The 24,897-nt window shown below is 44.6% G+C and overlaps 1 long non-coding RNA gene across 5 annotated transcripts in view; it reads left to right on the top strand.

Moving 5' to 3' along the window:
- The first annotated feature begins 4,091 nt into the window (after positions 1 to 4,091).
- The window catches only part of LOC111164402 (uncharacterized), a 55,725-nt gene continuing 34,919 nt past the window's right edge, over positions 4,092 to 24,897 (top strand). For 2 of the 5 annotated variants that reach the window (XR_016388285.1, XR_016388284.1), the window contains exons 1-2: positions 4,092 to 5,144; positions 8,863 to 24,897. The exon at positions 8,863 to 24,897 is cut by the window's right edge. This is a non-coding gene — a long non-coding RNA (uncharacterized LOC111164402). The remainder of the gene's footprint in view (positions 5,145 to 8,862) is intronic. The other 3 variants (XR_016388286.1, XR_016388288.1, XR_016388287.1) reach the window with 3 other exon arrangements.

Below are 24,897 nucleotides of genomic sequence, written 5' to 3'. Positions count from 1 at the left end.
GGGTGATATGACCTGCAAAAGGATGGTTAACTGTTGGCCAGGGATGCACCATATGGAACTATGGAGACTATTCAATCAATCAAACATGATGTTCCAACACATTCAGAGTAAATAGGATGGGGGGAATTCAGCAATGGTGCTCTAGCTTATTCAACTTGCCTGTGGATATGGAGGCTTCGTCCTAGACTCCTCTTGTGTTCCATGACCTCCTGTCCCAGGTTCATCCTCTTACGTGCAGCCTCTGGAATGGGTTGTTGATAATCCTCAGTGGCATTCAGTTCAGTGGAGGAGGGGAGAGTCTGCTTTGAATCCTGTATTAGGATGCTTGGTGGCAGAAACAAAACCCTGACTCAAGCTGGCTTAAACAATAGGGAATTTATTATCTCACATATCAGGAATTCCAGGGGGCAGGGCGGATCCAAAGCTGGTTGAATCACTCATTCAACAATGGCATTTACAAGTCCTTCCTCTCTAGCTCTCTGTTCTGCCATGATCAGTTGTCCTCATTCTCACACTGGTGACAAGATGGTGGCATTGGTTCTGAGCATCATATCCAGACATGACAAGATCTAGAGGAAAAAGGGGTCCATTTCTTTCCCTGGCTCTTTCCTAGAAGCAAGGACATTTTCCCCAGAAGCCACCAAGCCACCACTCACCCTGGAAAGACTTCTCTTTGTGTTTCCTTGGCTGGAATTGGGGGAATGACTGTTCCTAAACCAATCAATGGCAGAGACAGCAGGATTACCCTTAGGTCAGTCAAGCCCATCCTTGGAGCTTGGAGCCAGGTCACCTACCCCCTTAGTCTGATGTAGGAGAGAGAGAACAAAACCTGAGTTTGATTAGGAAGGAAGAAGGGAGGAATGAATGCTGGGTGGACAATCTATAGTAAGACCTTAAGAGTACAAAGGGAAAGGGAAGACCTCTTTGGAGTAATCTTGCCTCAGTTAAACCTTTTCAACTACACATCTTAACCTATTGCTAAGATTTCTTTTGTACCATATTGTGCTAAAAGAATCTTAATCTCCTTCCTAGCCCTGAGTTACATGACAAAAGGCTTTCTGTTTCTTTAGCATCTGTCCATGCCAGGCTCTAGGAAAAGAGGTGGGAGAGGGAGAAAACCCAGTCTGCCCAACTTTAATAATTCTGTTCAAGCTACCTATGTTTTCCTCATTTTAACAATCTTACTGGCTCACTTCCTATCTGTAATAGCCAGTCGGAGGGAGGGTGCCCCACAGACAAGCAATCACGCTGTATGGGAATGAGGGGCCTCTGCTCCTTATTCTAACAAACTGTAAAATATGATGGAAAGTGGCTGAACAAAGTGGCCGCACAGTGCCCACATTTCTAGCTTTATAGACAGACTGATGAGAGTCGGAACCTTACCTCTACCACTTCCTAGAAGTGGAATCCTGGGCAAATTGTTTAAAGTCCTTCTTCCTCAGTTTGCTTCTCTGCAACAGAGAGATGCTAATAATAATTCCCACCTCATACAATTATTGTGAAGATTAAAGAAGGAAGAGCACATAAATGTCTTAGTGCCATGCCTCACGCAGGGATGCACCTAATAGCTACTGATTGTTGTAATTTTTGTGATTATAGGAATAGAACTATTATTATGATGTCATCTAGAAAAATCCCAAAGCAGCCAATAGAGTCAAGACCAACCCCACCAAGAGCAGGTTTTTCTTTTCCTGGTGACACTCAGTTGGCACCCCCCGTCCTGAGTGACACAGCATCACATGGCAGGAGGAGGACAGCCAAGCACTAGACTGGCACTCGATTCAGCATAGTGACTCAGGCTGCCAAGTAGGCTTTTGGAAAATTTCTTGCTTCCCCCCTCCTGGAACATATTTTGGACGCCTACTTGTCATATTGCAAAGTGTATGTGACAAAACAATCTGGGATCTCGCTGACAATTCTTTGCTTCATGCCGCGGCTTGGAATCTCTTGGCTTGGGGTGTACTGCCAGCCTCAGAGACCCTGGCACAAAGGCAACAGAGGATGGAGCCCCGCGTGGCAAGAGGGGTCGGAGGCAGGGCAGGAGCAGGGACCTAGGTCATTCCAGATGGACCTTTGTCTTTGTGTCCCAGCCTGGGCTCCACACAGAAGTTTGCCCTCCTTAGACAAGAGAAGGTTGTCCAACTCGTGTGGGGCAAAGAAAGGCAAGGGATTATAGCAATAGTGTACATTTATTAAACCTGTTATTATTTTTCTAAGGATGCTGTAACAAATTACCCCAAACTTGATGGCTTAAAACAACAGAAATGTATTCTCTCGTGGTTTTGGAGGACAGAAGTCAGAAATCAAGGTGTTGGCAGGGCCAAATTTCCCTCTAAAGTTTCTAGGGGAGAATCCCTCTTTGTATGTTCCAGCTGCTGGTGGCTCCAGGCGTTCCTTGGCTTGGGGCTGCATACCTTCAATCTTTGCTTTTGTCTTCTCATGGCCTTCTCCTCCGTGCATCTTCTCCCCTTCTCTTTTCTTGAAAGGACACCTGTCATTGGATTTAGGGCCCTCCCTAATCCTGGATGGTCTCATCTTGAAATCCTTAACTTAATTATATTTGCAAAACCCCCTTTTCCAAATAATGCCATATTCATACATTCTGGGTGGACCTATATTTTGTGAGGCCACCATTCAATCCACTGCAAACCCCTTCACTGTGGCAGGTGCTAGACCAAGGATACCTGACCTAACCTCATCCCTAAGGATGAGGTTTTTAATCCCATTTGCAGGTGAGGAGCCTTAGCTGTCTAAGCACTATTCATGATTATCTCTTTTATTGCTCACACAGGCTTGTGCAATTGAAACTATTTTTAACCCTCATTTTACAAATGAAGACATCGAGGCTTAGACAGACTAACATAACTTGCCCAACAGGTAGTGAGCAGCAAAGCCCAGTACTCAAGATTAGATCTTTCTCACACTGATTGGGCAGAAAGAGATAATAACTTATCCCTTCTGCCATACTTTCTCAAAAAAATAGTTGCTGAATAAGTAACAGCTTGAAGGTAAAGCAGCCTATTTTCATCTCCCAAGGAACTCAGGAATTTCCCCCATCTTCTCGCTTCCTGATGTTGACTGAAAAAACAAAAAGCACAACCTAAAAGTTGAGTTATGTTTTATTCGGCGGACATACTGAGGCCTTAAGCCTGGGAGACAGCCTCTCAGATTGCTCTGAGGGACTGTTGCAAAGAGGTGAGGGAGGTAAGGGAGGAGCCAGGGTAGGTAAGACTTCTTGCAACAAAAACCAGGTAGTCAGAACATCAAGAGAATACTGTTAATTAAAGAAAAAACAGACATCTCAAGTTAATGAATTTAGCACTCTTCTAAGTCTAAAAAGATGCAAGAGTCTGGGCTCACTGAAATCATTCTTTTGATATGCGCCTTATCGCTTTAGGGACAGTATCCTGTTCTGAGTCCCCTCAGGCTTACTGTAGGGGCTGCAGGTAGTGACTTATGGCTAGGTGGCCATGGCATCCTTTGTTTGCTGATACAGCAGGCAACATTCTTCATTCATACAACTCAGTGGCATAAAACAACCAGCATTCATGATCTCACTTTCTGTGGTCGGGAATCTGTATATGGCGTAACTGGGTCCACAGCCTCAGGGTCTCTTATAGGTTAGAATTAAGGTGTCTCTTAAATAAGCGTGGACCTACTTCCAAGCTCACTCACGTAGTGGTTGGCAAGAATCAATTCCTCCCAGGCTGTTGGACGGAGGCCCTCAGTTTCTTACCATGCTGACCTCTCCATAGGGCAGCTCACAGCATGGCAGCTGGCTTCATCAGAGCCAGCAAGTGAGACGGAAAGAGAGAGGGGGTGTGGGACTTCCCTGGCGGTCCAGTGGTTAAGACTACACTCCCAGTGCAGGGGGCATGGGTTTGACCCCTGGTTGGGGAACTAAGATCCCACATATGGCGCAGACCAAAAAAAAAAAAAAAAAAAAGAGAGAGAGAGAGAGGGTGCAAAGAAAATGGAAGTTGTATTAAAATTTTTTTTTAATTGTGGTAAAGTACACATAACATAATATTTATCATCTTAACCATTTTTAAATATACAGTTCAGTGGTATTAAGTACATTCACATTGTACTTAATTAAAACAAAGCTATCCATTAAACTAGTGACTAATGGTTACTTAAGGGTGTGTGGACAGGTAAAGAGTCTTTAAAGAGGTGAGTTCTGAACAATGAGGGAGTCAGTCATGAAAAGATTGTGGAAAGAGGGAACAGCCAGGGCAAAAGTCCTAAGATGGGAATGAACGTGACCAGTAGAAAGAGAAAAAAGGCCACAGGCCCTGGACCAGCGGGAGTGAGGGGAGGGGCAGCCGGAGACGAGGTGAGAGTGGTGACCACGGCCAGGTCATTTGTAAACTGCCTGGAGGCTGCATTTTATCCTCTGTGTAATGGGAACCACTGGTGGATGTGAGCAGAGGAACGTTGGGCTCAAAACAGAGGTGATGAGGGGAAGAAACCATGTCCAGGGCTGTGAGGCAGGAGGGCCAGCTTGCCTGGATGACCTGCTAGGTCACTTACTCATGTGGCTTCTGTCCCCTCCTGGGGGACTGGTTTTTGCAACCATTGATTGAATGCTCCCCAGTCATCTCCTATCACCCTTGTAACAGCTCTAGGGCGTGGCTACTTGTGTGCCAATTCCGGCCATCCTACAGAGGTGTTAGTAACTTTCAAATCAATGAGATAACATAATGTAATAATGTCTAGCACTTAACGCTGTGCGGACAGTTCTAAGTGCTTTACATGCTCTGTCAGATAGATAATATTATTATTGTTGGTCCCATTTCACAGATGAGGAAAGTGAGGCATGGAGAAGTTAATCAACTTGGCCAAGATCTTACAACTAATAAGGACCAGAGCCAGGGAGGTGCCAGAGTCTGTGTTCTTGACCACTAAGCTCTATCATTTATATCATCTCCCAAGTGTTGGCTGTGACACAGGTTATGATAGGCGTTTACTTATTTAATCCATTTTTTTGCTTTTGGTTTTACATTATAGCAGGGCACAAGAATACTGCTTTGTCATCAGAATATCGCCAGCTTGAACAAGGATGACTGTTCCTCCTTTGCCAGGGACAGCCAGCTTGAAGACCTGCCCCACCCTGCTGGGCTCCCTGTCACAGTCTAAGCAAAGTACGTATTCCTCAAGCCCGATAGGTATGTTCTAGCATCTGCAGCAGCAATAGCAGATAACTACTTGAATCCCAAACTAGCTGACGCGATTAGTGTTTTCCATGTAGTGTTGAGTAGATTTGCTCCAAAGTCACAGTCACAGAGGAGAAATGCAGGTAGAAGCTAAATTTAAACTTCCTCTACGGTGGGGGGGGTGTGTGGGGAGGGAAGAAGTCAAACCCGGTAATTACTATGTTAAATTCCCTGCTGAAAGGAAGTCAACAAATCAGTAGCCTTCACCAAGGCAGGGTCATCTGAAAGTCTGCTTGGAATAGTGAAAAAAGGCCACAGGCCTATTATCTTGTAAACAGATAATATTGACCCAGCACTAGCTCTGGAGTCAGATGTAGGTTTGAGGGGCTGCTCAGGTATTTTGCAGCCACAGGGATCTAGAAAAAGGCTCGGGAACGGTGTTCCTTTGGAGGAACATTGTGTATTCACATGTAGTGTCTGGACATGTGGCAGCCAGCTTGGACCATGAGGTCCAAGGATGACCAGCAAAGGGTGACAGAGGAGAAAATGGGAAGGTCCTAGGTCCTTGAGGATGTCGAGGAACTGAATTATCCATTTGTGAAACTGCCTTACTTCCAGATGTTTTGCATCTGGGAAAATAAGTCCCTTTATTGTTTAAGCCATTTTGAATCTGCGTTTCTGTTACCTGGAGTTGAAAGCGTGTAGCTGATGTACTGGATAATTACGAGGAGCAAATGGTACAGTGCATGTAAAATGTTTTGTGTGCAATGTCCAAGATAAAGTAGTATTAATATAAAATGAGGAGTCTTGAAAGTCAGGGTCTGAAAGAAGGTAGGAAAGGTCAGAGATTTTAACAATCACACAGGACTGGGAAATATATGGTTGAGGGCTGTTGCTGGCCTCCCCGAGCCCAGGTCAGACATCACCAATCAAGCACAGAACCCCTGCCATAGCCAAGTCAATGTCCTGGGGCAATCGGGGGGCTCACCTCATTTGTTTCCCATCTCTCAGGTGGCACTGTTCTTTGTTGCCTGATGTCCAATGCTTCATATATTTTGTCCATTAAAAAATTCATTATTATCAAGAATTATGTTTTATAATTATGTAGTATACTACTTAATGTTCTATAACAATTATATACAGTTGACCCTTGAACAACATGGGTTTGAACTGTGAGCGTCCACTTATACGAGGATTTTTTTTTGAGATTTGAGACTTTTTTTTTGAAAAATTTTTTGAGATTGGAAACAATTTGAAAAAACTCGCAAACTGCATAGCCTAGAAATATCAAAAAATTTAAGAAAATGGTGTGTCATGAATGCATAGAATATATGTGATGCTAGCCTGTCCTTACATAAGTATAAGGTGAGTGCTATTTAATATAAAATTAATAATGTGGTAGTAACACATTACTTGTAATTATTACATTGTTTTACAACTTTGCTTTCAAAGAATTACATTACCATACGGTATGCCTCTCTCTCTCTCTCAACTGGAGAAACTGTGTTATCATCCTAATATCACTAGTAAGTGGTCGTTAAAGAAAATGCAACAGGGCTTCCCTGGTGGCGCAGTGGTTGGGAGTCCGCCTGCTGATGCAGGGGACGTGGGTTCGTGTCCCGGTCCGGGAAGATCCCGTATGCCGCGGAGCGGCTGGGCCCGTGAGCCGTGGCGGCTGGGCCTGTGCGTCCGGTCCGCAGCGGGAGAGGCCACAGCAGTGAGAGGCCCGCGTACCGCAAAAAAAAAAAAAAAAAAAAGAAAATGCAACAAAGTTTCCAATACTGGACTATGACTATGACTCTAATACTGTATGCCATAAAAGTTTTATAACGATGCATTGGTTAGTGTAAGGCTGGGCTCCTGTGAAGCGTTATATCGATTACCCTAAACTACCATGAAGCAATCAGACTGCTGCTTTTTGTTATCAATGCATGAATCGTTATACTTGTAGATAAATGTGAGTTTCTTTTTCACATTATCTTTTCATTTTTGATGTCTAGTGTTAGTAATACATATAACATCAACAGTGTTTTGTATCATATAATACTGATAATGGATAATATTGATGATGAATATTTACATCATCTTGTAAACAGATAATGTAAACTTACGGTGCCAGTAAATATAGTACAGCACTGTAAATGTATTTTCTCTTATGATTTTCTTAATACCATTTTCTTTTCTGTAGCTTACTCTATTGTAAGAATACAGTATATAGTACATATAACACACAAAACATGTGTTAATGGACTGTTATGTTATTGGTAGGGCTTCTGGCCAACAGCAGGCTATTAGTTAAGTTTTGGGGGAGTCAGAAGTTATGCGTGGATCTTCAACTGCATGGGGGTTGGCGCTTCTAACCTCCATGTTTTTCAAGGGTTAGTTGTAATATATACATATTACATACAGGAATATAAATTATATACAGAGATACATAATTCTGTAATATATTGTATAATTAGTATAATGATAATTATAATAAATTAACAATAATTAAAGTCCTGGTGGTTTATATTTTAAAGCAGATTTCTTACTGTGAAAGAAATGGCTTGGTCTCCTAATAAAGGAATATATGTATTATGTATAGATGCATAATTATATAGTATATTATATAATTGTTATGATAATAATTAAGGTCCTAGTGGTCCACACTTTAAAACCGATTTCCCACTGTGAAGGGAATGGCTTGGTTTCCCATTAGGGGAATTTCAGGCAAGTAGAGTTTGCAGGGTGGGGTGAGGGATTTGTCTCCCTTTGCTTCCTGTAAGTATATCTCATAGATCCCAAGTAATTGTGAGCAAAGCTGAGCCCATCGGAGGATGCTGCGAGCTCTCGGCATGAATCCAGGCTGTTAATGTTGTTGCAGAGCCTGACTGAACCAGGGTAGGTGAAAATGAACTCGCGACGGCGTCTGTTCTAATTTTATCCCCCTCCCCCCACCAACCCTGAACACGTGTGCAATGCAGCACAGTTTAGAAATGAATGGAATTGTGGCTTCTATTTATTGAAAGCCAAGAGATGGGCAACGTCCCCTGTGCTAAGGACACAGAGCTGGAGAGATTTAGAGGATGGTTGGCTCTACCAGCTGCCCTGTCAACTAAGCTTCATTGAGACTCATCTTCCACCTAAAAATTGATGGTCCTTGCTCATCAAACCTAAAGCGCTGATTATACAAAAATTGGCCAAGGCAACACTGTTTTATAAATTTATTTATTTAATTATTTTATTTTATTTTATTATTTTTTTGGCTGTGTCGGGTCTTCGTTGCGGTGCACGGGCTTCTCATTGTGGGGGCTTCTCTTGTGGAGCACGGGCTCTAGGTGCGTGGGCTTTAGTAGTTGTGGCTTGTGGGCTCTAGAGCGCAGGCTCAGTAGTTGTGGCGCACGGGCTTAGTTGCTCCGTGACATGTGGGATCCTCCCAGACCAGGGCTTGAACCTGTGTCCCTTGCACTGACAGGCAGACTCTTAACCACTGCGTCACCAGGGAAGTCCCGACAACACTGTTTTAAATATTTAAAATCTCTAGGACACTATATAAATTATTGGAGGTCAATAATCTTCAAGTTCTAATTGGACAAGATTAAGTAATCCACCCAGCAGACCGATTTATTCTACCACTTAGGGAAACAATGACCAATTACAAAATGGCTAAATTCTTCATTCCATCCTTTCCTGCACCCACTTCCTGTCCATTGTGGCTTTGCAGCTCCTTTGTCTAAGAGGTGGAGTCTATTCCCTCACCCCTTGAATCTGGCCTGGCCTTGTGACATGGTTTGGCCAATAGAAAGCCATGGAAGAGATGGTGTACCAGGACTGAGCTGAGGCCTCAAGAAGCGATGCAGGCTTCCACTCTCTATTTCTTGGAACCCTTCCAGATGCCAGGGTAAGCAAGCTTGGGCTGTCTTGCTGGAGAGTGAGAGGAGCCATCCTCCATCAGCCAGCCTCCAGCCAAGCCAGGAGCTGATCAGGTAACTGCAGATATGTGAGTGAGCATGGTCTAGACCAGATGAGCTGCTCAGCTCAGCCCAGGCTAATCATTACTGACTTGAAACATCCTGAATTTAATAAACGGTTGCTTTTTAAAGTTACTAAGTTTTGAGGTGGTTTGTTACACAGCAGTACAGACTGATACAAACATTTTGCAGAAAACTCATTGCTTTTGTTAATAGTCAAAGACTGTTTCTAAGTATGTGCTTTTGCCAATGTGCATACAAGTTGGGAAGGACGGATATTGAAAGAGAAGTCAGAAACTTGGGTTCTGCCAGCTGTTATAAGTTTTGAAATAGCCCAGGAGTTTCTAGAAAGGTCATGACAAATATTTAGAAATTTGTCCTCTGGATCCACCACCTCCTCTCCCCCTAGTCTCGGTATATTCCATATATTCAGTTATAATAAGGATGCAATGAAACAAACAGGCATTCTCATGCTGATGGGAATGTGAATAGACATGATCATTTTTATTCATTACATAACTATTTATTAAAAGTACCCTGTAATAGGAGGTGGGGATACAGGATATATACAACTTCTGTCTTCAAGCAGCCCACAAATTTTTAGAAATAACAGACAAAACCTTGATTGTGAAACTGGCTTATATATAAAAATGAAATATTGGAAAGGAATTTGGCAATATGTATCAAAGGCTTTAAATTGTCTTTACTCTTTGGTACAGTGATTTCTCTTCTGAAAATATATCATAAAGAAATTATCCAAAATGAAAAAAGTTCTTATTCACAAAATGTTCTTCTCTCTATATAAGTATAGGTGAAATGTATTAATTACCAGCAGCAAATTAGTTATGATACATCCACTGGCTGGGGCATTACACAGCCATGAAACTTACGTTCATGAGAATATGTTATAAATTATGTTTATAATAAAATAATTATGTACTAAATAAAATACAGGATACAAAAATATATATGCAATAGTATTAAGCTTAAATAACAAAATAAAGATTAGAAGAAAATACTCAGTGTTTATGGTGTTTTGGAAAGACAATGGGAAAAAGAAAGGAAATTAGAATTTTTTGATGATGGGTTATGTATTAAGTACATATGTATTATGTCCCTTAAATACATTTAAAAAATTCGATTGTCACAATGACTCTTCAAGGTAATTACTATCATGACCATTTTACAGATAAGGAAACTGCAGTTCGGAGAAGTTGAATAACTTCTCCAGGCTTGCTGAGCTGGTATCGGGTGAAAAGTGTAAAATCCCTTTATTAAAGGGATTATAGGTGTTTTTTTTTCCTTGTTTCTCCTTATTATAACTTCCTAATTCTTCTTTGATAAATTTTATATCTTTAAAACTTATGATTCACGTGGTTGCCCCTGTCACTGAGACCTATAAGCAGAGTATGTACCTTCCTAGTTAGGGACTTCCCGACACTTCAGGAGGGCATCCGACTCTCCTGAAATACTTTTTCCCCAGCTGAGGATGCTTGAAATTCTTTTAACCAGGGACACATCATCCATTTCACAATTAGAAAGAGAATCTTAGCATTCCTCAAGCCCAGCCCAAGTCAGAACACAAACAGTATTAGTTCAGGTCATTTTTATAAGCAGGCATGGAATTCCTAATGGACCCTCGATTTCTCTGCATCAGGCTCAACATGCCTAGTTCTCTTAGGAGTTCTCCTTGGTAGGGTTCAAGTTTTATCACTCCTAGGCATTCTACCTGGGGCTGTCCCAGTCTTCCCCTGAGTCTCTCCAAAATGATGCTCTAAACTGAATGCAGAATGCGTTAAAGTACAAATAACCCAGGAAGAGCAATGCTGCACCCAAGATTGTGCTGCCTATCCTAGTCTGTGCTACGTGGCATCCTTCCCTTCACATTCCCTTGCACATATATTCATAGTAACAACAGCGGATGTTGATCGAGAGCTTTCTATGTTCCAGGTACCACGACAAGAATTTTATGTGCATTATCTCATTTATCCTAAATTTAAAATTCCTCCTGGTGTGCTCGTCTTCCCTGCTAGTCTGTGAGCCCTGGGGAGCAGCGAAAATGTGTTGCTCATCACTGTTTGCCTGGTGCTTGGCACGAGGCAGGTGTGCGTTAAATGCTAGATGAACAGAAATGAACTAATACCAAGCTGGACTTGAAACTGGGCAGCCCTGCATCCAAATCCAGCTCCACCACTTGCTGGCTTGACCCCTTAAGACACCTAACCTCTCTGAGCCTCATGGAAAGAAGAGATAATGAAATCTAACCTGCAGAGTTGTCATGCCAGTTACAGAAGTTTATGTGTAAAATTGTGAACATGTCTCTTGTGGAGAGATGGTTTTTGGTGTAAAGTAGAAGTGAAAATGCAAGGGTGTTTGTGCCATTAAGTAGAAGGTGGCAGAGAGAGGGACACTGCAGAAAAGTTGGGGAAAGCAGGGTGAGGAGGCAGGTCTCAATGCACTTTTCCATTCTCCTTCAGCTGGTCCTGCTACCAGGTGTCCTGGAAACCCAGAGGGTTGATGGGGAGGCCAGGGAAGCACAACAAGATGTTGCCCACAACCATCCTGAGGTCTGATCTGGATGACCAGTGCCTTCTCTACCACCTGCCATCACATGCATGGAGATCACAGACTTACCATGTAAGAGCCAGACTTTAACGCAGATGACAAGGAAGAAATGAAAGGCTTGTTTCTCTTCTGTAACTGGAAAGTTCCTGCTAAGTCTTCCGTTCCACACTAAGCAACTCAAGGGCAATGGCTGTGTTTTGGTTTCTCTGTTGTACATTGGGCAGCCACCACGGTGCCTGGCATATAGTAGGTGCTCAGTTAATGCATGCGGCATGCAGGCTGTGTGGCCCAAACCGATTCATTGGGATGGATGGTGTAAATCCAACTCAACACATTTACTGAATACGAGTAGTTAATATAATGACCAGTATAACACCATTCTTCCTCAGATATCAAGGAAAGAGGGAGAAAGAACAAACACCTATTAAAAGTTTGCTATCTGTCAGGCAGTTTGCTAGGTGTTTATATTGATTATTTCATTTCTATACCAATATCATCAGGTCAGTACCATTATCTTATTTTTACAGTTGAGGAGACTAATGCTTTGAAAGAGTAAGCAATTCGACCAAGTTTTAATAGAGTTGTCTGGTTCCGCTGTCCACACCCATTTAACTGGTGCCTGTTTCAGCTCTCGTAAACTTGCCCACTCTCTCCCTCACACCATTTCAACTCATACTCAGCTCTGTTCTCGGTACCAACCCAAACAGTAGAGGGCCCAGCCCACCTTTCACCTGAGGCTGCCCAAACATTAACACAAGCATTAACTCCCAGAACCTATTGATTGATTTCAGTTACGTAAATGTCTGTGTAATAATGATGGCGACCTTTAACTGATTTCCTACTATAGATCAAGAACTTCACACACATGCATCTTGAAACCCCCGTAAGCCTTATTAGGAGGGAATTATGCTTACCACTTAACAGATGAGGACATTGAAGCTCAAAAAGATTAGGAGCCTTGACCAAGATCCCTCAGCTTCAAGCTGGAGCAAATTCCAATACCTGAGCTTCCCTGCCTGTCCCCACTGTGCTGAACTCTGCTGGGGTAAAAAGGTGAGCTCCAGGATAGTTCCCGTCTCTGTGGATCTCATTCTCGTGCTGGGATGCTAGCTGAAGCCCCTGCCTCCTGGCATTTCCTCTCCTGCCTTTTACCTTTGCGGGGACTCTGGGATGCTTGGGGAGCTTCTCACCTCTAATCCCCAAACCTTTCATCCTCCAGGCTCCCTTTCCCCTAAATCCTGGCCTTGTCACTTACTCACCGTGTGGCCCTGGGATAAGTCACTTCACGTTTGTCAGGCTCAGTCTCTTCATCCGTAATTGGGGGCATTGATATCCCCCTGATAGGTAGGGGGGTGGTACAGGTTAAATTTTTCAAAGATGGCGACACCACTACGTATCCAATCCCATACGCTCTTCCTACAATGTGGATTTGATGTTCCTCCACTGAGAGGTGGGGTCTATGTTTCCTCCCCTTGAACTTAGCCAGACCTTTGGGACTGCCTTGACCAACAGACTGTCGACTGAAAAAAAATGCACAACCTAAAAGTTGAGAAGTATGTTTTATTTGGCAGACTTTCCGAGGACTTAAGCCCGGGAGGCAGCCTCTCAGATAGCTCTAAGGGACTGTTCCCACGGGGTAAAGCGGGGAGCCAGGATATATAGGAGTATTGCAACAAAAACCAGGTAGTTGGAACAGCAAAAGATTACTGTTAATTAAAAAACCCTAGAAATCTCAAGTTAATGAATTTAGCGCTTTTCTATGTATGGGAAGATGCAAGAGTCTGGACTCATTGAAATCATTCCTTTGATGTGCACCTCAGCTCTCTAGGGTCAGTATCCTATTCTTTCCCATCCCGAGTCCCCTCTGGGTGCACCGCTGGGGGTGGCTGCGTGGCTGATGCTTGGCAGTGGGCAGCCCTTTTGTTTGCATTCTGAGTTTCTCCCGTTCACTGTCAGTGGTGCCTACGGTGGCTGATGGCTTGATGGCTGCAGCATCCTTTGTTTGCTGACAGGGCAGGCAACGTTTTTCATTCGTAAGATCGTGGCAGAACTGCCTCCGCGCGGCGTCCGAGGCTGGGTCCTAAAAGGCAATATAAGCTTCTGCCTGGCACTATCTCTTGGGACATGCACCTTGGGAGCCCATGACCTGGAGTTGGGGAGCCGTGCATTAGGGCAGGTAGACCACACAGAGAGGGCGATGTGTGAGGACCCCCAGCTATTCCATTCCCGGCTGTTCCAGCACTAACTGATACAGAGCACGTGAAGAGTTGAGCGCTGTTTGGGGGAAGGTCCCCGTGGTAAGTCAGGGTCGAACCACCGCAGGACCACGAGACTCTGGTTGTGGCTTTTAGAAATCAGCGTCAGAGTTGTTTGAGTTACTCAGCTCCTCTGGAGGTAGGTTTTAACCAATTTCAATTCCTATAAGCCCACAGGAATGTAGAACTCCATTCAAAACACACTATAAACTGACTCATTTTCACGAGACTATTAAAAAAAAGTTGAACATATGCTTCGTTTTCTTAGGGCTTCCAAAAACAATAGGCAAGTCTTTCAAATGGAGCCATGTGTGTGCAGAAGATCTGCCTGGAATCCAAATCCTTCCATAATTTAGTTAGCCTAAGGAAAATTCTTTTCTTTCATTGAACCTGGAGGCGAAGAAAATTGCTGGTCTAGAGAAACAGCCTTTGGTCACAAGGTTGGAAAAGTAGTATCAGGCAGACATGATTGAGTAAATTAGGGCAGTGTTTCCCCTCCTCAATAACTTGTCCATCTTCTTTTCTAGGTCTTGATTGTATAAAAAGTACAAGTGACTTCAGATTTGATGAATCCTGAGTGGCGTGGAGGGGCAAGGGAATATTGTATCTGAAGAAGCCGGGTGGTTGGCTGTGTTCAGATTGTAAAGGAATTGACAGAACTGGAGGAGTCTTTAGGGACCTTACAGTTGAAGCCCTTTGTTTCTGTGAGTGAGAGGTGGGTAGCCCAGTGAATGAATGTGATTTACAGAGCTGGTTATAGGGCTGGGAGGGGAACTAGGGATGCCCAAGTCTTTTCTGAGTCACCTGGCAGCCTACTAGCTGCTGTTGCTCTTTTAAACCTTCCCCTTAAATGTATTTAAGTCCCAGGGAAAGCTGTGAGCTGGGAACAATTAGAGGGAGGACTAAGGTAAAGAGAGACTTGGCGGACAGTGGGGTGGAGAGAAGAGCTGAACGTTGTTTCCTAAAATTCAAAGTCCTTCTGCTGCCTGAAGGGGTTCAGTTGGGAAGGCTGGGTTTCCAATACGGGATGTGGGATGGAGTGTGTGTGCTGGGGCAGAGGGGAGACAGGATATGATCAGCGTTCAATCTGAGAGCTGGAAGATGCGCTGTTGTTTGCCAACCGAGGGAAGGGAACGGGGGAAACTTTGGGCACCGATGTTGCTCAGAGACCCAAAGAAAGTGAGTGAGGGAGTGTGGGGAGATCTGAGGGAAGATCGTTTGGGGCAGAGGGAACAGCAGGAATGAGGCTGGAACAGACGTGAATGTTTGCGGGGGGTGTGGACGCCACTGTATGGGAGCTGAATGAGCAAAGTGACATCCCAGGGGATGAGGTTGGAGAGAGACACAGGGTCAGGCTCTGTGGCACACGGTGTAGACCCTGGAAGAGTTTGGAACTGGCTGTGAGTCTAGCAGGGGAGTTGTAAGGTGGAGGGCTCCTTTAGGGCAGGGACTGTGTCTTGTTACATTCTCCCACAGCTGAGGTTATGGCATATTCCAAAAAGGAAGATGCAGCCCTGACACCTCTGATAGAAGAAGTTGAGAAGAAAGATGGGCAAGGACGACGGGACCACGTCAAGCTGCTCTCTGGTCCTTAGACCAGTGTTTCAGTTCCTGACCTCATTGCCCCCTCACTTCACTTTTGTGACTAAGCAGTGAAGAAATTACTGCCTCTATTCTAAGACAGGACGCTGAGGCGAAGAGAGATTGACTTGCTTGCCCAAGGTCACGGCTGATTATCGCAGAGCTCGGATGGGAGCCCCAGGCCTCCTGACCCCCCGTCCAGGGCTCTTCTGAAACCCCCGGAGTCCTCGACAGGGAAGCCCTCTTCAGCTGTCCTAACTTTTTTTTTTTTTTTTTTTTTTTGCGGTACGCGGGCCTCTCACTGTTGTGGCCTCTCCCGTTGCGGAGCACAGGCTCCGGACGCGCAGGCTCAGTGGACATGGCTCACGTGCCCAGCCGCTCCGCGGCATGTGGGACCTTCCCGGATCGGGGCACGAACCCGTGTCCCCTGCATCGGCAGGCGGACTCTCAACCACTGCACCACCAGGGAAGCCCCAGCCGTCCTAACTTTGAACGCTGCCATCACGGACGGGGCTGGGCAGGCGTTCTCCTAGGTGTCCCACCAGAGAAGTCACCACGAACCTGTTCTGAGGAAGCAGAAAGGAATGCTCTCCGGGACCTGGCAGACTAAATAGAGTGTTACCAGTGGGGTATCACCCACAAAGAAACCATCTGCTTTCACAGAGCAGCCGAGAAAGGGTTTCACGTCGTGCAGTGCTTATCACCGGTTTGTGCTGAAACCTCAGGGCAGACCACCCACTCCTCAAGCATGGAGACCCTGAGGCGGCAGGCAAGAATCTAGGTTCAAACCTCAGGTGGGCCAGAAACGTAGCTTTCTTTGCTTCTCTACAACGGAATCTGGTTAGGATTTCAAGCCTCTGTTAGGTTCAGGCGTTGGAAACGTCATCTCAGTCCATTTGGGCATCTTGGGTGATGCATCGAGGCTCTGGGAGGGTTGCTGACTTCCAGGGAACCGCGTGGAGGAATCAGTGGAACTCAGCACTGTCATCCCTGCACGTGACGTTCCTGTCTGGCCTTCGGTTCTTGCTCCACCGCTCTCCTCCCTGACTGTGAGTCTCCTTTTGCCCCCTGGCTCTCTGTGAAATGGGAACGGCTACAGCAGAGAGCTGCCCCACCGAGGCTTAGGGGACTCGGTGCTCTGCCTCACGGGCATATGCAGACGTTTCTTCTGCTCCCACACCATCCCAGCTTGGGCTCCCCAGGCGCCACCTGCTCTTGGGTTCTCTAAACTCCGGGGGGCTTAATCACACACACCCCCGCCCCAAGCTTGGCAGGGGTGGTGGCAGGACCCAAGGTCCCTGCACCCAAACTCTGTCCTTACCCCAGCCCAGGTGAGCTTCATGAGGCATCAGTGAAACCAAAGCATAATCTGTCCTTACCACGAATTCTTCTGGTGCTTTTGTTGGGGTTTGGGCTTTAAAACCTGAACACTCAAAATTGCTTCTTTTGTTCTGTCTGTATTCTCCTTGGTCATCTCTTCCCTGAGCCCCTAAACACTGAATGTTTACCTGCTGCTTAAATGCAGGGAAAGAACCACAAGGTACAAGGAAGTTTGGGACCAGAAAACAAAACAAAACAAAATCTTATTAAAATATTATTTTTTAAATAATTATTTTTAAAATATTAAAAATATTTACCCTTCTACTTCATTATATGCCTAATGTTGGGGACATCTGTTTGAAGTCAGATCTGGTTAGGCTCCTAACTGCAGGGTGCTTGATTTATCCATTAGGACACATATGGGCTCAGTATCATCTATAACATGGAGGTAATGATTCCTATTTGATGGATTATTTTGAGGATTATCAAAGATAACACCTGTTAAGCTCTTGGTACAGTGCCGGGTCACTTTCATGCTTATCCTCATTCTGCCTGGGTCTCCAGTTTGTGATTAGTGTTGTGTTCTCTACCTGTGCAGTGGGCGAGGTCCCAAGACCACCACCAGGTCCAGTGATTTGCTAGAAGGCCTCACAGAACTCAAAAAAGCTGGTATGCTCACGGTTGTGGTTTATTACAGTGAAAGGATACCGGTCAGAATCGGCCAAGAGAAGGAGACTAAGGTCAGCGACATGGGCTGTCAACCATGTCTAGGTGACGAACCCTCAAGCTCCTCAGGGGAGCTCCCCTGGTTCCAAATACTCCGTGAGTGTTGCCGCATCATTGCTGGGAAAGTCAGTGCTGTTTGCAGGAGTCCACAGGGAGAGGACACTGAGATGTCATGCCTGGAGCTCCTCTGGACTCTTTCCCTGTAATAAACCACAACCTCTGCCTTCTTCTTCCCAAGCCAGAGAACAGAACTTCTCTGGCATCTGCTGTCTTTTGCATTCTACTGGCCTCCTGAATATCCGTGAATCTGTACCTGCTTTCCGTCCTCACTGTCAAGGTCACTGTGGGCCACTTGGGCCAGGACAAACACCCACTGACTGGCCTCTCCAGCTCTCCGTCTACCCCAGTCAATCCTCAGGAGTGTTTAGAGGAACCTCTCTGAAGAGTACCAGCTGGGTCTGAAAGGCCCTGGTGATTTCTATCGCCGGCAGCGTTCAGGCTCTCTCGGCAAATGCAGCTCTGCTTGGTTTTCTGGCCACTTTCCCTGTCAGCTTCTCTCCTGTCTTCTGAACAGGATGTTGTTATTCCAACGCAGTATTCACACCCCTGGGCATTTGCTCTTCCCATCTGGATTATTTTCCTGCCTCTCTCACGCCTCTCCAAGGCCCCTTTCCTGTGACCTGCCACCTTCCACTCATCAGGACAGGCCAACTTCCCTGGGTTCAACTAAAATGTCCCCTCCCTGGAGAAGCCTTCCTGGTCCTCCCTGGATGCTTCCGCCGTGCTGTGGACAATCCTGCTGTTCTTTTTACCTTACCCTGCGCCTGGTGCACGGAAGATACTCAGTAAATACTTGTTGGCGTAATTCACAAATGAACAATCTGCCGTGTATCTGACTCCATACACTAAAGAGGTATTTTTATGCTGGGCTTCAGTACAGGTTGATTCCCAGACGTAATGGGATTAGATGTCCTTAAATAAAGTTTTTTTTAAAATTGAAGTACAGTTGAATTACCATGTTGTGTTAATTACTGCTGTACGGCCAAGTGACTCAGTTATACGTACATATAAGTTCTTTTTCATGTTCTTTTCATTATGGTTTATCACAAGATATTGAATATAATACATCTGCTCATCCCAAACTCCCAATCCAACCCTCTCCCACCCCCCTCCCCACTGGCAACCACCAGTCTATTCTCTATGTCTAACGGGACTAGATTTCTGACTCTCATTCCTTTTTACTGGCCACAATTTTAATGTCGAATCTTTTATCTTAATGTTTACATCCCGCACAGTTTCTTCTTTACTCCTACCATTGCTTCTCCTTTTCTACATAAATCAAATCGTTTCTTCCCTCCTTCTCAAGAGCGCTGCTCTGGAACTAGCAAGTGGCTCAGTCGCTTTATCGTGTAATACCCCGCTATAAAGCACATCAAATACTCCTAGCAGGTTCTGCTTTATGAGAAAATGTTTATTATGTTTGAGCTCTGGAAGCTGGTTATCACGTACTAGCTGTGTTTTAATGTTGCATTGTTTTCCCACTATTGCTTTAAGGGCCGAAAGGAAGCACCAGTGGTCTCCAATACTGCCACCTTGTGGCAAAGTGGGATGATAACCAGGGCTTTAGGGAAAGTGGGTTGTCTGTATTAACTCATGTTTTCCCCTGATGTGTGCACACAGGAAAGGCCATATGAGGACACAGCAAGGAGGTGGTGGTCGCCTGCAAGCCAGGAAGAGAGCTCTCACCAGAAACTGACCATGCTGGCACCCTGACCTTGGACTTAACCAGCCAACAAAACTGTGAGTAATGCATTTCTGTTGTTTGAGGCATCCAGTCTGTGGCATTTTGCTATGGCAGCCCAGGAAGACTAACAACAGTGGTGTATTCTGGTCCTGTCTTATCCTGTGACTCACACATATTCGTGGGTTTAAATAATCTTTATTTATTATTGAAGTTAATATCAAATTCATTTAAAAGTTAATGATATTTAACTCTACTTAATACTCTGTAATGACCTATATGGGAATAGAATCTAAAAAAGAGTGGATATACGTATATGTATAACGGATTCATTTTGCTGCATAGCAGAAACGAACACAACATTGTAAATCAACTATACTTCAATAAAAATTAATTTTAAAAAGTTAATGATATTAAACATAATTTAAATAAACTCACAAGTGTCTGCTGGGAGTAGGTATCTTATGGAGACCGGACAAGGGCTTGAATCTGAGTGACATGGGTTGATACAGTGACAGCAAATGCAGATATAGGCACTGACTAGAGGGGCTCAAGAGAGAAAGTTCTGGAAAGGCAGAGAAATAACAAAAAGGGCTCTGGGCCCCCACAGACCTTAGAGAGGGGATTTGAATTCATTTTACATAAATCTCTGAGCACCCAACTACTATCTGGGTTAATAATAACATCTTAAGTTACAGATACCCTCCAAGTTACAGACTGGATAGACCTCTGAAATTTTCAGTCAAGATTCCTGTGTTCAGCTGTGGAAAATCATAGAAGCATCTTCTGGAATGTTGTTTTTATGTGGCTTTTTCCTGTCTGGGCATGATGCAATTTATATAGTACTTTAAAAAAAAAGCATATATTTGTATAAGCATATATTTGTATTACTATTGTCAAGTGGAACAATAAAAATTACTAAGAACTAAGTTAAAGGGAATCCTAGTTTGAGCCTAAGCAGTGCCCACTGGGGGGAATTCTGACATGTTTGGGCAGATCAGACTGACAGGGGTGGGAGGGGGTGGGTACTGCCCGAGGAGCTTCCTGGAGGATAAACTCATTCTATTGGAAGCAGAGACAGAATGACAGAGGAAGACTATTGTGTGCTGATTAAAACTTTAGCCAATTAATAGGCTTATACACACGGCCAATTTGACTTTGAATCATGTGAGGTTGAAAGAGCATCATGTAAGGAAATAACAAAGTCGCACCTTACTTGTGGTTTGCCAGACATTTCCAGGCATGTTGTAGTGTTAAGCTTCCTGGCCCCCTTGGGTTTGGATGGAGCCATGGGGTTAGCACCAGCCAATAAGTTGCGAGGACAAGTGGATGCTAGCACTTGGGGCTGAAGCATTAAATTGCAAGCTTGAGACCCCTTTGAGCTTTTTTTGTCTTTGCGGTGACTGTCAAAGTTCCAGATGGTGGCTGTTCCATAATCCTGGGTCCCTGAAGCAGTATGGTGAACACAGACCCACCAACCCACAACAGTCAAGTGGCAAGAGCAAGAAATAAACGTCTGTGGTTCTGAAATTTTGGGGTTGTTTGTCACTGCGGCACAACCTAACCTCTGAAGTGATAAGATTAGGTCTTCAGGAATCTTCCTCAACTTAAAACATCCCTGTCCTGCACCTTTATTTTCAAGGCACACCCAACAGATAATGAAATAATCTGTCTTTAAATAATTCCTCCTTTGCGATTTGCTCATATTCCCTTTGTGATCCTTTTTCGACCTATACATTGTGAGGTGAGGTCAGAAAAAATTTCACACCATCTCTTACATGTGTAAGAAAAGGAGCTTCCTTGTTTCCGATCATTGATGAAATCTTCATGAGCCCCTACTACACAGGATAGAAGGTTGGGAGAGAGAGGAGAGGGTGAGTTGGGGTAGAAAGAATTTTATTTGCCAGTAAACTGTATCTAAGTCTCCTCTGATTAAAACAATCTCTTTCATTTCCAAGCTGTGCATTTTGGTAAATGCTCAGTTATTCAGTGTTCAACCCCTTCCCTCCCAAAGACGGCGCCCGGTAGGGAACAGGGACTCCTGTGTCTTTGTGGCCATGGGAAAGGAGATCTTGGCTCTGTGGGCAGAGCTTGCCTTTGGTTCTCTCTGAATGTTTTGGAATGGTTTCCAGTCACGTGCACTGGTGACCTTGAGGTACAGGGGTTGAATCTGGGATTTCTGTCTTTCTCTGTCTCTCATGCTGCATGCCCTCTTTCCTGCCCCCAGTGTGGCTGCCCTCCCCCATGGCCCGTATGGCTCTGCCACTTTACCTCTTGACTTTGTGAGCTCACCTGGGGCCGGCAGTGCAGTTACCTTCCAATGTCCCTGCCAAGAATGCGGAGACGCCTGTGTCCATTCCATACTGAGGGTGGGGCCGGGCTGGGGGAAGCTCAGGAATCCCAATTTTGGCTTTTTCTCTGCGTAACTGTGCTGAATCACCAATCTAATCGATGCGGTTGCTCCACTTTGCGGGGCTGGCTGGGACACCAGGGGTGTCTGGCAAAGCCTTCAAACTATTGAGTCCTCCATTTTGAAATTCTAGATGTGGAGTCTGTTGCATATGTTTCTTTCTTTTGAAAAAATCATTTATTTATTTTTAATTGGAATATAATTGCTTTACGATGTTGTTTCGGTTTCTGCTGTACAGTGAAGTGAATCAGCTGTACGTATACATATATCCCCTCCCTCTTGGACTTCCCTCCCACCCCCTCCCCCATCCCACCCATCTAGGTCATCACAGAGCACCAAGCCGAGCTTCCTGTGCTTTATAGCAGGTTCCCACTAGCTGTCTGTTTTACACATGGTTGTGTATATATGTCAGTCCTGATCTCCCAGTTCGTCCCACCCTCCCCTTCCCCCTGTGTCCACATGTCCGTTCTCTGCGTCTGCGTCTCTATTCCTGCCCTGGAAGTAGGTTCATCTGTACCATTTTTCTAGATTCCACAGCCACTGTGGAGAACAGTATGAAGGTTCTTTAAAAAACTAGAAATAGAATTACCATATGACCCAGCAATCCCACCTCTGGGCATATACCCTGAGAAAACCGTAACTCAAAAGGACACGTGTACCCCAGAGTTCATTATAGCACTATTTACAATAGCCAGGACATGGAAACAACCTGAGTGTCCATTGCTTATGTTTCTGATTGCTTGCTCCCCTGCTTCAGTTTCCTTTCTCCACTGGGTCAGAAAGATGACCAACTTCCCCGTCTGTCAGGTGGGACATCCATCATGTCACATCCTGAGTACTCTCTGTGTCTTGCTTAGAAAAAAACCCAGTGTTCACGTCAGCCAGGTCTGGTTCTTGATATGTTCATTGGCGCTTAAGGAATATATACTATGTCTTTATAAAGTATGACTTTTAAAATATTGTCTTGGAAGTTCTATTTTAGTATTCAAAAACTGAATACCAAATGTGCTTTCCCTTTCTTTGCACTTCTGCTGTACGAGTCCTAATCACACACATCCCTCTACTTCCTTGCGAAGGCAGATGGATGCCTTTGCATGATGAGAGAGAAAGTCATATACATTAAGGTTAAAAATACCGAGAATTCCCTGGCGGTCCAGTGGTTAGGACTCCGTGCTTCCACTGCAAGGGGCATGGGTATGATCCCTGCTCGGGGAACTAAGATCCCACATACTGCACGGTATGGCCAAAAAAAAAAAGGAAAGTAAAAAGAACAATATAAAAAAAAAGATTAAAAATGCTTCTGCCATTATTGTAATGTTTTTAAGGAAAAGGATCATATTTCACTTCTCTCTACACATTCTCATGGTGCACACAAGGGGTGACCAGCTTGTCCCAGTTAGTTGGGACTTTTACCACCAAAAGTCCCATTTCCAGGGAACCTCTCAGTCCTTTGCAGACCAGGCAAACTGAGGGTCACCCCTATGTACACAATCCATTATTTATTGCTGAAGGTAAGATGGTGATTTTCTTGGTATGAAATGATTATCCCCATAGTAATCGTTAGCCTCAGAAGTAAATGATAACATGTCGGAATTTCCACACATTTTTCTTTTTAACATCTTTTTTTTTTTTTTTTTTTTTTTTTGCGGTACACGGGCCTCTCACTGTTGTGGCCTCTCCCGTTGCGGAGCACAGGCTCCGGACGCGCAGGCTCAGCGGCCATGGCTCACGGGCCCAGCCGCTCCGCGGCATGTGGGATCCTCCCGGACCGGGGCACGAACCCGCGTCCCCTGCATCGGCAGGCGGACTCCCAACCACTGCGCCACCAGGGAAGCCCTTAACATCTTTATTGGAGTATAACTGCTTTACAATGGTGTGTTAGTTTCTGCTGTATAGCAAAGTGAATCAGCTATACATATACACATATCCCCATATCTCCTCCCTCTTGCGTCTCCCTCCCACCCTCCCTATCCCACCCCTCTAGGTGGTCACAAAGTACTGAGCTGGTCTCCCTGTGCTGTGCAGCTGCTTCCCACTAGAAAAAAAAAAAAAAAGGTCCACACATGTTTTAACTATAACTTCTGAATTTCTAAACAGTGGTTTTGCTCAGCCAACACATAATTGACTCATACGGTCTCACTTCAATGAACACATGATTATCCCTCACAAAAGAAGACTAAACAGAGCCCAGATTCATGCGATGGCTAATTGTTTGTTCTGGCCCTTTGGTCTTTGGTCATAATAATTGCCAGCTTTCAAAGGACTAGAGAAATAGTTGGCTGCAGTATGAAAGTAAACTCTTTTAAGGTCTTTAATAATAATATTTATTTGTGATAAATAATCTATTTAGTAAATAGATTTACTCTTTAATAAGATCTATGTCTTGTATTGATGGTTTTGAACTGCAAGTCATTGCCTCTTGCGAGAAATCCCGGGACACAGGAATGAGGGATTCTCATGAATAATTTGCAGTAGGTGGACATCCTTGCCATGGTTCTTGCCCGAGAACGATGGAGGGCGAGAGACTGGAATCAGAAGACAAGAGATCTCATCCGGGTTGTACCACTAACCACCTGGGAAGCCTCACTTTAGAGGCTTTGAGGCCATGACGAAAGTTTCTCACCTGCAAAAGGGGAAAGGAATAGATCATTTTTAGACTAGTGCCAATGTATGGAGATTTATCATGGTCAAAAATTATGATTCCTTTTTTTTAGATTCCACATGTAAGTGATATCATATGACATTTGTCTTTCTCTGTCTGACTTGCTTCACTTAGTGTGATAATGTCTAGTCCATCCATGTTGCTGCAAATGGCATTATTTCATCCTTTTTTATGGCTGAGTAATATTCTGTCGTATATATGTGCCACATCTTTATCCATTTCTCTGTTGATGGACACTTAGGTTGCTTCCATGTCCTGGCTATGGTAAACAGTGCTGCAGTGAACATTGGGGTGCATGTATCTCTTTGAATTATGGTTTTCTCCGGATATACGTCCAGGAGTGGAATTGCAGGATCATGTGTGAGTTCTGTTTCTTATCGTGACCATAAGGCCCTTTTGTGAGATTGCCCTGTGATGTAACTTCTGCAACCTTTGCCAAGCCCAGCGTGCTTTGCGCTTCCTCGGCCCTGTTCCCTTGTGTCCAACTGGGGCATCTCCCACCCTCGGCCAGATCATGTCTGCTACTCT

Source organism: Delphinapterus leucas, chromosome 17 (assembly GCF_059928025.1).
Source record: "Delphinapterus leucas isolate spDelLeu-1000000601 "Yukka" chromosome 17, BTC_Dleu_Yukka2, whole genome shotgun sequence".
NCBI classification, from domain to species: Eukaryota; Metazoa; Chordata; class Mammalia; order Artiodactyla; family Monodontidae; genus Delphinapterus; species Delphinapterus leucas.
This window is presented reverse-complemented; position numbering and strand designations above follow the sequence as displayed.